General features: G+C 33.8%; 1 pseudogene; it reads left to right on the top strand.

The window, feature by feature from the left end:
* The first annotated feature begins 4,157 nt into the window (after positions 1–4,157).
* LOC122583651 lies at positions 4,158–6,299 on the top strand (annotated as a pseudogene).
* Positions 6,300–13,041: the final 6,742 nt, after the last annotated feature.

Here is a 13,041-nt window from a genome sequence, read left to right on the forward strand (position 1 = left end):
AAATAAGGTGGATTAATTGGGAAAAGTTAGTGTCTTCTAAAAGGAAAGGCGGACTGGGCATCGGTAGTCTGCATGATGCTAACACGCTTTATTGTTAAAATGGTGGTGGCGTTTTAAAGAGAATAGTGATCAGTTATGGGCTCAGGTTGATAAATCTATCCATGGGAAAGGCAGGGGCAATGATCTAGTTCCTATCTCAAAAGCTTGTAATGGTGTTTGGAAGACAATTGGTAGTGTCAAAAAGGAATTTTTGAAGTACAATGTCAACTTAAAAGAGAAGCTCGTTTGTCAAGTGGGGTTTGGGAATAAAGTCAGTTTTTGGAACGATTGTTGGTTATTACCTTATTCATTACGAGAAGCCTTCCCCAATATGTATCAGTTTGCTACTAATAGAAAAGCGCTTGTGGGAGAAAATTACACCCGGTTTGGTTCTAATGTGGTTTGGCAATGGCCCTGGCGCCGCCGGCCTGTTACTCTTGAAGGATGGTCTGAATTTTTACAGCTCATTGGTTTACTTAGAGATGTTGAACTGCACATCGGAGAAGATATATGGGGCTGGAAAACTGAAAAAGGATTGGAGTTCACTACTAAGATAGTGAAGGAAGATTTAATGTTGATGTCTAATTCAACCGATCAACTACCAGTGATGAAATGGTGCAAATGGATACCCCCTAAAGTTAATATTTTTGTTTGGCGAGCCGCGTCGAATAGGATTCCAACAAAGATGGAACTATTAAACGTGGAGTTAGTTATGGTGGAGACATTTGTCCGTGTTGCGGGAACCTACCTGAATCAGTTAACCATGCTTTATTCGCTTGTGAATCGGTGATCGGTATATGGGTAATAGTCGGGCAATGGACAAGATTAGAAGCCATGGAATCATGCAGTTCTGTCATGGAGTTGCAAAGCATTGTTGGAAGTGTACAAAGGAACAAAAGTAAGCAGAAAGGTGTTATGTGCATTGCTATGGCCACTATTTGGGCAATATGGAAAAGGAGGATTAAGAAAGTCTTTAACAACTATATGGTCTCAAATACGACGTTCTTAAGTGAAATAATGGAAATATCATACTTGTGGTTAAAACATAGAGCTAAGGTAGATACTATTGATTGTAATAGTTGGCTTGTTAATGGTGTCGACATACTCTCTATGTAATTTTTGGTGTGACTTCTTTCTAGCTCCTTGCTAGGGGTTGTCTTTGGTGAATAATATTGAAACCTATTTTTGTTCAAAAAATTTATAATAGGTTGAAATGCATTTTTGATCCCTGTAATATTACATCATTCGCAATAGTGGTCAAACATATATAAAGTGACGATTTTGGTACAATAGACCCAACTTAGAGGCAACTTTGATCCAAAGTTAACCATCCGTTTGTTTTTCTCCGTTATTCTTGCAACTACCCTGTTTTTTTTTCTTTATTATTTATTTATACATATCTTCTTTCTCAAAATTAACATCAACTTGTTATAATCATTCACATCACCCGTTTCTATATCTAATTTATATCTTATGTCGATTATAACATAAACATAGGAAAAAAAATACAAAAGTAAATTAATTGATATAAAAAAAACGGGTATTTGAAAAGTTAATGCTTTTATATATATATATATTTTAATGACTTAATGTTTCTAACTTTATACATAATATATGTAAGAAATCCCTTTTCAATTCACATGAGATTACCTCCCTTGATAATTTAAGTAAAAGTTACGCCATATATACATATCGACAACAACAACAAGGGGACTCAATCTCCGTCAAAACAAATATGGATATAAAAAAGAATAAGTATTTGAAAAGAGCATGAATTCGGTTGTTTGATAACCAAAAAAAATGAATATAAAAAAATATATTTTTTTAATAATAATAAAGTCAATACATATAAATCATCAAAACAATTTTTTCTTTTTTCTATTCTCATATACTCTCTACAAATCATGAAGAATAGAGGGATTGAAAATGATTATAACTTCTCCATTCTTATTTTCATCCTTCAGTGTAAATAAACAAGAAAAGTTTTTCTCATTGTTTTTCTCCGCTTTCTTATTACTTCCTACCAAACCATATGATGTTTGTAAAACATGCTCATATAAAATGAGGGAATCTTTCTTATGTTAATCTATAGGTATCTCCGTTATCGGGAACACTCAAGGATAATAGTTCAGGGCAGTTAATTAGTCATTTATTCACATTTCGAATTAGTTTTTGCTCGACATTTGTTCAAATTCGAACTAGTTGTTAGGGGTAACCTTACTGGTTTATTATGGTGTCTTGTTGCTGCTAATTAAGAGAGAATTCCCAGACTATGCCATTATTTTAAAAGATGGACAAATCTATGCTTATTCATATTTCTCTTTCCAATATTATGCTTAATTGTCAACTAAAAAGGAATAAAAATACTGACAGATTTTTCTCTCTCCTCATTTTTCTTATATCTATCTCTATATTTTTATTTTCCCTTTTCCAACTCTTAACTCCAAAGTACGAGTTTTTCTACATAAATTTAACTGTATTGAATCTGGACTTTAGCATTTTTGATACATCATTATTTTCTACACATACATGCACTGATGCAGATATAATAATGCAATATGAAAACTTTCAAAATATTATAAATATTTAAAAAACACATACATTAAAAATAGTCTAACCATTCTTTTGAAGATTACGTACCATTATAACATTAATAATACCTTATATAGCAAAACATACAGTTAATAATTAGTAATCTAACTATTAGCAAACCTAGGTTGCGAGTTTAGGCAATTCCTCATATTATGACCGCTACACTTACAAACTCCACATCTACGCGGTTCATCGGGGTGACGTTGATCCATCTCATTTTTAAATCGATTTTGACGCTTTCTTCCACGACCAGAATGCATTTTTGAATCATCGCCTTTAAGTTTCCAACCTGGATCATTCCAATACTCGACATGGGGGAGAGGAGTAAAATGGGAAGCATATTGACTTCTAAAAGTTGAAATGGAATAGATATCATTCACAAGTGTGAGGGGGTTATCTTTTCTATTTCGGCAAACTGAAATTGCATGTGAGCAAGGAAATCTATAGGTTTGCCACTTACCACATGTGCATTTTTGTTCATAATAATGGACCATTTGCACATTTCCTCCATGACCATTTACTTTTCTTGATGTAATAACCTTGTACACACCGTTTCTGTAGTCAAACTCGTCAATTTGGTGACCTTGTGCATTTGTATCAGCTTTCCGAAACAATGTCCATATGTTCGGTGGTAGAGACGTTTTGCAATTCAAAGCAGTAGCACTATACTTTTTAAAGAGTTGAACTGTCCTCTTAAATGTTAGTTCCATACAAGCTCTTATGGGTAGCTGTCTAGCACCTCGGAATACATTGTTAAAACTCTCAGATGTATTCGTTGTCAAAGAACCCCATCGATGATTATTATCAAATGCAAGACACCATTGACTTCGTTCAATTTCTTCAAGATAATTCCATGCATATATCATCACTGATTGCTTGTATCTCACTCTTATAAGTATTATACTTTCGTTCTTGAGTGGTGCTAGCAATTGCCCAACATAATCTTTTAAGTGTCAAGTTTTTGAACTTTGACATTAGATTACTCCGAAGGTGTCGAAGGCAAAACCGATGATATGCAAATGGCTCTTTCCACCCCTCCAAATTTTTCATTGCATGAATGATTCCCCGATGTCTATCGGAAATAACACATAATTATCTATTTGGTGCAATGTAATACCTACAAAACAGAATGTTCTATAATTATAATTTGTAAAGGTATATCTAAAGCATTGATTAAAAAGAGATAGAATTTTAAAACACAAAAAAAGTACCTGAATTGCTCAAAAAACCAACACCAACTATGTGATGTCTCCTCATCAACTATGGCATAAGAAACGGGTAAGATTCGATTATTTGCATCTTTTGAAACGGCGACAAGCATTTTCCCTTTATATGATCCGCATAAATGTGTTCCATCAACACAAATTACAGGCCTACACATTCGAAACGCTTCAATCGATGGCCCAAATGCCCAAAATACATACTTGAATTTCATTACATTCGATGAGCTATTATTATTGTTTCCAATTGATGCTCCTTTACAAAATATAGTCACTTTTTGACCAGAAAAGTCCAACTTATTAATTATGGGTTTTTGAGGCGACGTGCGACACCTCAAAAGCACATTAGTTCGAGTCTATGCCAAACAAGAAAAATCTGTAATAGTCAACGTTGGTCTTTGGCTATGTGTCATTCCAGCTGTGCTTACAGCGTACGTGGGAAACCCAGACTTCATAGTTCCTGGCATTAGACTACTTTTTGCCAAAGACAGGACAATACTTCCTGACTTTAGCCTATACAGGGCCAGGGGTGGTGGCTGGTTGTGTGTCATCTTTGCAATAATGATAATCAAAAATCCGGAACTACAAATTCACGGGCTTCCCACGTACACTGTAACACATAGACAAAGGCCGGCGTTGGCATTTCTGGATTTTGCTTGTTTATCATAGCTGGGAACTACCAGTTTCACAAATATATACAATATTGACCATACCTGCTCTACAAGTTGTCTTCAAATACATAACATTCCTCAGAAAAGTTCACTTTTTGGTAACTATAGCTTTCGATGAACATTCATTTAGGTAATTAGAGCTTTACCAGAGCAGCCAAATCATACTCGTAGTTTTAGTCATTGTACCCGGTAATGGGTGACACGATAAAAGCTACCTCGGACATGTGATCATTCATTGCTCCAACCTAACCTAGCCAACGAAGCGATTCCACTTTTGCCATAGATAAATTTTGACCTTAGTGGGTCAAATAAAGTTATAATTACCTAATTAGTAAAATTCTTATACTTGCCAAAAATATGCAAGTACAATAAGAATCATAGTTTTGAATGTTATCCAATGTACATAAATTACTAAATTTTTTAATTTAAGGTGTCTTTGGCCAAAATCCCCAAATTCGTTCTATTTGCCTTGAACAGGAACAAAGTAAAAAGTTGCAAGTATCTAACTAAGTTTGTGCTCCAATTACTATGTAACAGGAGATCAAAGATTGGGTAACAGACGTACATGTTGTCGGGTTGGTTGAGCATCCAAACCTTGTCAAACTAGTTGGTTATTGTGCAGAAGACAATGAAAGAGGGATACAACGGCTTCTAGTCTATGAATATATACCTAACAGAAGTGTAGACCATCATTTATCCACAAGTTCTGAATCACCACTCTCATGGACCATGAGACTGAAAGTGGCTCAAGACGCTGCTCGTGCCTTGACATACTTGCATGAAGAGATGGATTTTCAGGTAATTTGAAAGCTCAAAATGAAGATGATTTACAAGTGTGCTTGCTTACAAAATTGGTAATATTATTATTTTTTGTAGAATATTTTTGAAGATTTCAAATCTTCCAACGTTCTTCTAGACAGTCAATGGAATGCTAAGCTTTCAGATTTGGGATTGGCTCGATTAGGTCCTCAAGGAGAACTTACCCATGTCTCAGCTATGGTAAGCCCCTAATATTAGCTTTCAGTTTTCATGATCGCCTGCTATCCCAGGGGCCTTCTATGATTTTTTGGGGAACCTAAGTTTCCGACCCACTTTGATAGTTGACTAATTACTCTGGTCAACTGCCCGCTTTGCAGGTAGCCCAGAGTCATCGTGGATGAACCTCTGTGGGCATAAAATTTGAGACCTCTAGGTATTTTCACATTTAGAAACCCATTCTCTATCATTAGGCCCCACCCTTGTGGTTAACAAATGGAGAATATAGATTAACCATCTGTAAAATGTGATCAGAAATGTATGTGCATTTATAGACTTCAATAACCAGACTATCACTTCTAGTTTGATGATTCTAAACTTGTCATCAGGCTGTAGGAATGGCAGGATACATGGCACCAGAGTACATCCTAATAGGAAATCGCACGTCCAAGAGTGACATATGGAGCTACGGGGTGTTCTTGTATGAACTTATCACAGGGAGGCTCCCGTTGGATATGACTCAGGCTAAGAACGAGCAAAACCTTTTAGAAGGGGTAAAACCCTTTCTAGGATCAAAAAGGTTCCCGCTAATCATCGATCCAAGACTTGAAGGTCAGTACTCACTAAAGTCAGCACAAAAGTTGTCAATTATAGCCAACAAGTGCTTGTCTAAAAACCCAACGTCAAGGCCAAAAATGAGTGAGGTCCTAAAAATGATTAATCAGTTGGGGTTCCGTCAGAAGCAACGGGCGCCAGTCCTGCACCACCTTTCAAGAGTTTGGTCCAAGTGGTTGCTGCCTAGCTAATAGCTGTAAACTTCATTTTTGTCCACGTCCATATTTACTATTGTATACTTCTGTAGAATAGTATATCTATAGGTTTTTTGAGAAAGTGCTGGTATATATATGGATTGGCTACACTATAATGACTTAACCTTTGATTCAATCCATATGTATAGAATCTCAATAATTAATCTGTGTTCAAATATAATGCAAAACCTTTTAGAACAGTTGGTGAGGTCACATGGATCACACCTAAAAAGTCAGCCATATTTACAATGAAGCAATCAAGTAATGAACCCATTGTTTCCCACAGTGGATCATCTTGATATTTACCATCCTTAACCGTTTACCATTTTCACTTTTTTTTTCATACATCATCTTCTCACTCTTTTCAATTTTTCATCTTTTCATTTTTTCATTAATCCTTGACTTCCAAATGTACACTATACAAGTGTTATTGCACTGCTAAGAGGTATATGTAAAAAAATCAAAGGCGGAATTATATACCCAGTACCCACTAAATAGGTTCATAGTTCACCTATCTCTTTAGTCATCTTTTATCTTTACTCCCCGAATAACCTCTTTTTATTTTAGGTAATATCACCTTTGAATTACTACAATTAACCTTTACATTTTATGTTTTGCCCTTAATGAATTACTCGTATAATATACACTCTAAACCTTTATTTTAATAATTAACACTTTAATCTCTTATCTTTTAGATTTTCCACTATCACAATTACATCAACCTACACCACCATCATCAACACCACTAGACCGCTTTCCCCACCACCGCCACCGCATTACGCGGGTACCATGTTCGTTTTCCTTAATCTTTTTATCTAGGTTTTACAATGTAACACCCCAATGTTTTAAGGTAATAGAAAATTAACCATTTTATATTTTTAACATTAAATTAATTTCCTAGTATTTTGTTTTGAGATAAGAGGTTAATTTAGTTGGAACTTTAGTGGCTAGCGGGTATAATACCCACTATAAAATTAAACAAAACGTGGCAGGAGGGTAACATGTTGAGCCACTTTGTGTTGATGAATTATAATTTCACTACCTTCTCCCTCTCTAATCCTTCCTTTCTCTAATCCTCTAAAGCCTTCCACTTCCTTCTAATCCATCAAAGGGATTTCATGCAAGTTCACCCTTCTAGATCAAATTAATCAACTCAATCAAATAATTAACAAAGTGAGGGTTTATATTGAATTGGGGGAGGCCGAAATTAACAAGGAGAAAGGAGAAAAATCTGGAAATCTAATTGTGATTGTTCTTGAGGTAAGAATTTCCTCCATTCTTCAATTTTTGAATTTAGGGTTTTGGATATTGAGACTAGGGTTTTTAGTGGGAATGGAAAAATTGGTATTTTGGGGGGATTTTGATGATGAACCCTAATGAAATTCTAAAGGAAGAAGCTTTGGGTAAATGCAACTAAGTTTTGTAATGAAATTCAAAGAAATAAACATTTATGTTTTTGGGTGTTTGGCTAAATTGTGAGATGAAGTTGATTTTAGAAAATTGTTAAAATGTTTTGTAATTGCCAAACACCATGATAATAGAATGCATGATGAATTTAAGTAGAAGTTTGTGAAACAATTGAGTTTATGGAACTCATATATATATATATATATATATTGTATTACGAATAGGTGGTGGAGATCATCTAGTTGAGCCTTTTTAGCCATAGTACCTAATAGCCAATTTTGAGGTGAGTGTATATACATATAATCATGTTCTTGTTATTAGAGGTCATAGGTGGGTAAATTCTTATAACCCATTTGTTTGTTGATTGTAAGAACTAGTAGGTGGGTAAATTCCTACTAGTCTAATTGTTTGTAAGAGCTAGTAGGTGGGTAAATTTCTACTAGCCAAATTGTCCATGGCCATATTGAACATGAAATGTGATGAATGTTATGCTTGTGATTGATATGAATGAAATGGCTATCTTTGATAGGCTATATATGGTGCTTAATGCACATTGTTACGGTAACATGATTATGATTATATGTGTATGCATTCACTAAGCGTTGCTTATGTTTTAGTTGTTTATTCTTTTTATAGGAATCGGTATTAGTAGCAAGAGCAAGGAACCGTTAGAGTGAAGTTAAAGAGGAAGATTTGAAAGTCTTGGAAGATTGCCAACTTGGGTAAACCTTAGGTAGATATTTCCCTTTTGTCCCATTTGACTCTTGATACAAGTCTTTTTGGTAAACATGTGGTTTGATATGTCATTTCCTGCAAATATGTCATAATTTGGGTCATTGGATTTCATAAGGTTGTCATGATGAAGTAATTAGGTTTTTGGGTTGGTTAATGACCTGTTTCGTTATGAAACGTACATTTGATGAATTGAAAGCTTTAAAAAGTTGTGTTGTGTAATACTTGTCCATTTTGAATGTGTGGTAAATTGATTTGAGTTGTGGAGATCAAATGGTATGATTTTGTATTGCAATGGAAGTGTTAAAGTGATGTTTTATTCAGGTTTTGCAGTGATCTCGACGAGGGCAATTATGCCCCTCGGCGAGATCAGTTGTTTTGGTTCAGCACTGACTTTTGATCTCGACGAGGACAGTTATGCCCCTTCGGCGAGATCAGGTCTGATGAGTTCTTTAAGTTTTCACACTGACTTTTGATATCGGCGAGGGCAATAATGCCCCTCGGCGAGATCAGGTTTGAAGTAAAAAAAAAAATCGATTTTAATTAAAAGGAGTTTGGTCGTTACATACAAATAGTCTTATAACTAAATAACCAAAATCATGGCCACTTCGCTATAATTTCTTCACTCATCTCACATAATCGTCTATACCTCAAAGTGATCATTGTTAGTTTAATATGAAGATGTAACGATAGTTTAAGGGGTGTAGTTGTAAATATGTAATATACTTATATACTCTCGTGTCTCGTTTAGATTCAACGGACCTATAAATTGGGTCACTTTAGAGCTCTTTTTTCTTGGATATAATACAAAGATCAATCGGATTATTTGATTGTTTCGTCTGAAATTGGTTGTTAAAAAATAAGGAAAAAAAAGTACCTATACATGGGTTATGTATCTTTTCACAGGGTTGGCAATGGCGGTTGCAGTTTAGTGGCGGCGGCGACGCGACAACTAATGATGATATCAACAGAGTTTTGTTGGTGGTGGTAGCAGAGTTGAGTGATGTAGTTAATTAATGTAAATGATTTAAAAGAGTGTGAAGATATTTTTAAAGATAAAAAATGGTGATTTAATTAATTTATTAATGGTAAAATGAGTTTACCCGTATAAAAATAATAATCTAACTTTCAGACAACGGTGTAGAATATTATATTGTAATATAGATTCGTGGGAGAATTTTTTTGATGAGCTAGTAATTCTTTTGATTTCATCGAATTTTTTTTCATGTAACAGATTCCTTTACACTTTGTTGTTCCGATAAATATACGGGTAATGAGAACACTTACGAGAATGAAACTGAATTGTTTAAAAAGAATCAAAACATACTCATGTTACAGAAAAACAGAGGCAATCTATTCTTTTTAACAAAAGCATGGCCAGTTTTGGCATAGGTCAAAGCGGGGAGCTGTTGAGGTCCGAAAATTTAAACCTTTATATTTAAATATATTTAAGTAAGCCCATTAAACATGTATAAAACCCATTAATAATTTATATAAGAAATTATATAGCTTAAAAAAACTCACCTACACATCTTTTATCAATAAAAAGAAATATATTATTGATGTTTATTGGTACTAGCTTTGTACCTGCATGATACGACGGGGCATAGAAAAAAATGTTGGTTAAGTAGTGGTACCCGCGCGATTACCGGATCATCGTACCTATGGCTATGTGTGTTTTAGACGGCAGAGACGACAACGGTTTTGGGGGGCGGTGGCTATGTGTGTTTTAGAAAGAAGCGGTTCTGAGGGGATGTATGTGTGTGCTTTGATCTAGGGGGATGTATGGGTGTGTTTTTTGGTATAATATGTAAGCAATTTTAGGGGGAAGAAAAGTGAGACAAGTTGGGCGTAAGGTTTTCTTAAGGGTAATTTCGATAATATTTCAGGATTAAAGTGTTTGATGGTAGTGTAAATTAAAAGAGTAAAATAAGAAATTTAAAGGTAGATTTTTAATTTGAAGAAGGGTAATTTGTTTATATAGAGAGTATAGAGATAGATGTTACTACTTCTTTAATTGAGAGCAAACAACAATCTAGGAGTGGGTGAATATAAACAAACAAACCACATTTTTAAAGAAATTATGGGTAAAAAGATATAAGAGGCTCGTAATGCATTTATCCAAAACGTTCAATTGTTTTGATCGTTTTACAAAATAAAGATGCAAAATTTGCCCTGTTGTCCAATTAACATTCGTGGGCATGGCCGTCAACTGTCATCACCTTTTCCATTCCAAAGATGTCTTACTGTAGCATGGGATACCATTCAAATAAAAAAAATATATGTAAATACAAAACCAATTTATTTTTTAGGAAAATGATAATGACAGCCCTTAGGACTGTCACTAACAACATATTACATGCTTAAAAGCTTGTACATTATATACTAAAAACCGCCCCCTAATTTTTCAAACGGCAAGGTACAAATTTTAATGTACCCAATTAGTTTTTACTGACAACCCTAAGAGCTGCACTAACAAAACTATATTTTTTATACGAAATAAAAAGAAATTGTTGTGATAATATTTTGCTGCTTCTTTTAAGATGAGCAAAGAGATTTTATTTCAAAGATATGCAATATATGAAAAAATTTTATTAATCTTTTACTATCTTTACCATTTTATAAAATATTTAGAATTTTCATTATGGAATATAGGTTTTAGGTAAAATAAAACAAGTATTAAGGTAAAACAAATAAACAATTGATTTCTCTTCACTGAAAATCACCGTGCATCATGAAAGTTATTGTGCATCAATTGCTTCGTGAATCTTCGTGCATCAAATAAACTATGATCTAAATGTCAAAATCTTGTCTTATTTATTTTGCTTTAATATTTGTTTTACAATACCCAACCCCATGGAATATATCTTAAAATTTAAAATTTAAAAATTTATGTGATATTGAGCATCGCACGGGGATATATGTTAGTCGTAACGAGGGTTGATGTCCGCGCGTTGCGACGGTAAAACGGTGATGATAATACAAAACAGTGGGGGGAAATGATATGCGTGTGTGTAAATAGGAAGGAGAGAAAAAAGGGACTGTGTGTTAACTCTTGGTATGATGTTTATCTAATTGTATTTAGAAATATAGAATTAGAGGTAATGTGTGAAACTGTCGATTAAGGCAATATGAGAATATTGAAAAAAGTGCTTAAATTACATACCGTATTAATATGCTTTATAAGAGATTATAAATATAAATTAAAAAAGAAAAAAAACTTACAAACTATATTAGTAACCGCTCTCGAATGTTAGGGTGGATCTTGAAATCGAAGTTTCGGAAATTCTTTTCACACACAGAAGAAGTCAAGAAACTATATATACAATTATACATACCCTCGGACTACTTCAACTATTGCTGACAAAGTCTACAGTGACCCAATTAGTCAAAGGTCATATACTCATATGTATGTGTCGTAGAAAGACCGAACCGTGCGTATTTAATGCTCACTTAATTAATTAAGAACGTAGTACGACCAAAGGAATGAGTGAATGAATCCATGATAACGACTACACTAAAAATAGTAGGGATCCAAACTAGCTATAATCAGCATAATGCAATTTTGAGTTTTTTATTCTATTTTATTTTTACTCATTTACGATCATTACTATTTACCTTTATGATTACCATGGATACTCTCGTTAGTGCATACATAAATATTTTAAATCTAATCTAAATATACTTTTTACAATACTAGAGAGTGAGCCATTAAACTCATTTTGTACTTTGTACATTAATTAACGTTAACCTCATTGATTATGTTTAAATGCCAATTTATCCATTTATCATCAACTTTATTTTCTTTATATAAGGAAAACTGATAAAAATAAATAAATAAATAAAAAATACAACTAACACAGCTAGCAATAGCAATCCTCCTTACGTGTATATGACATCCTTTTTCAAAACTATACAAATTAGTTTACGCGTGTCGTATAGTCTAAAGGAATATAATAAAACTTGATTAATCCATAAATCATCTACTACTTCTTTATAATGATTATTCATCCCTCTATTTTAGAAAAGAGTTAGAAAATAGTTAGATGAGAAATTACTAGATTGCCCTTAATAAACAACTCTTAAGGAAAGGGTTATTAGATATCACCAAAATTACCTATAATGAATTAATTTACACTTTAAACTCTTATCTTCTAAAATATCACTATCATCATTGTATCAACTTACACGGTTGGACCACTCGACACCAATTGTCGATGTCATCGATCACCACCCGTTACCGACACCACTAAACTACTGTCACCGTCACCGTTGCTGCATTTCACAGGTACAATGCTAACATTATTAAATTAGGATACAATATAGTATTAGTAGTCAACTTGCCTCTAATAGCCCATAACCTACCTTCATTGATTTGTTTTCTTTTGCAAGTTAGTAGCCACTTTTATTCAAGATACACTATTCAAGATACACTATTTTATACAGTTAATATTTGTATTAATATAATATTAGGTTTTTCTTTTAAAGCAGAACGTTTCTTCCATGCTTCTAGCAGCATATTGGTTTTTCTCTTAGTTTTTATATATATAACAAGTGATTAATGACAAATTTTAAGTTGTCATTTATCATTTTTCA

This window comes from Erigeron canadensis, chromosome 9, assembly GCF_010389155.1.
Source record: "Erigeron canadensis isolate Cc75 chromosome 9, C_canadensis_v1, whole genome shotgun sequence".
In the NCBI taxonomy this organism is placed as follows: domain Eukaryota; kingdom Viridiplantae; phylum Streptophyta; class Magnoliopsida; order Asterales; family Asteraceae; genus Erigeron; species Erigeron canadensis.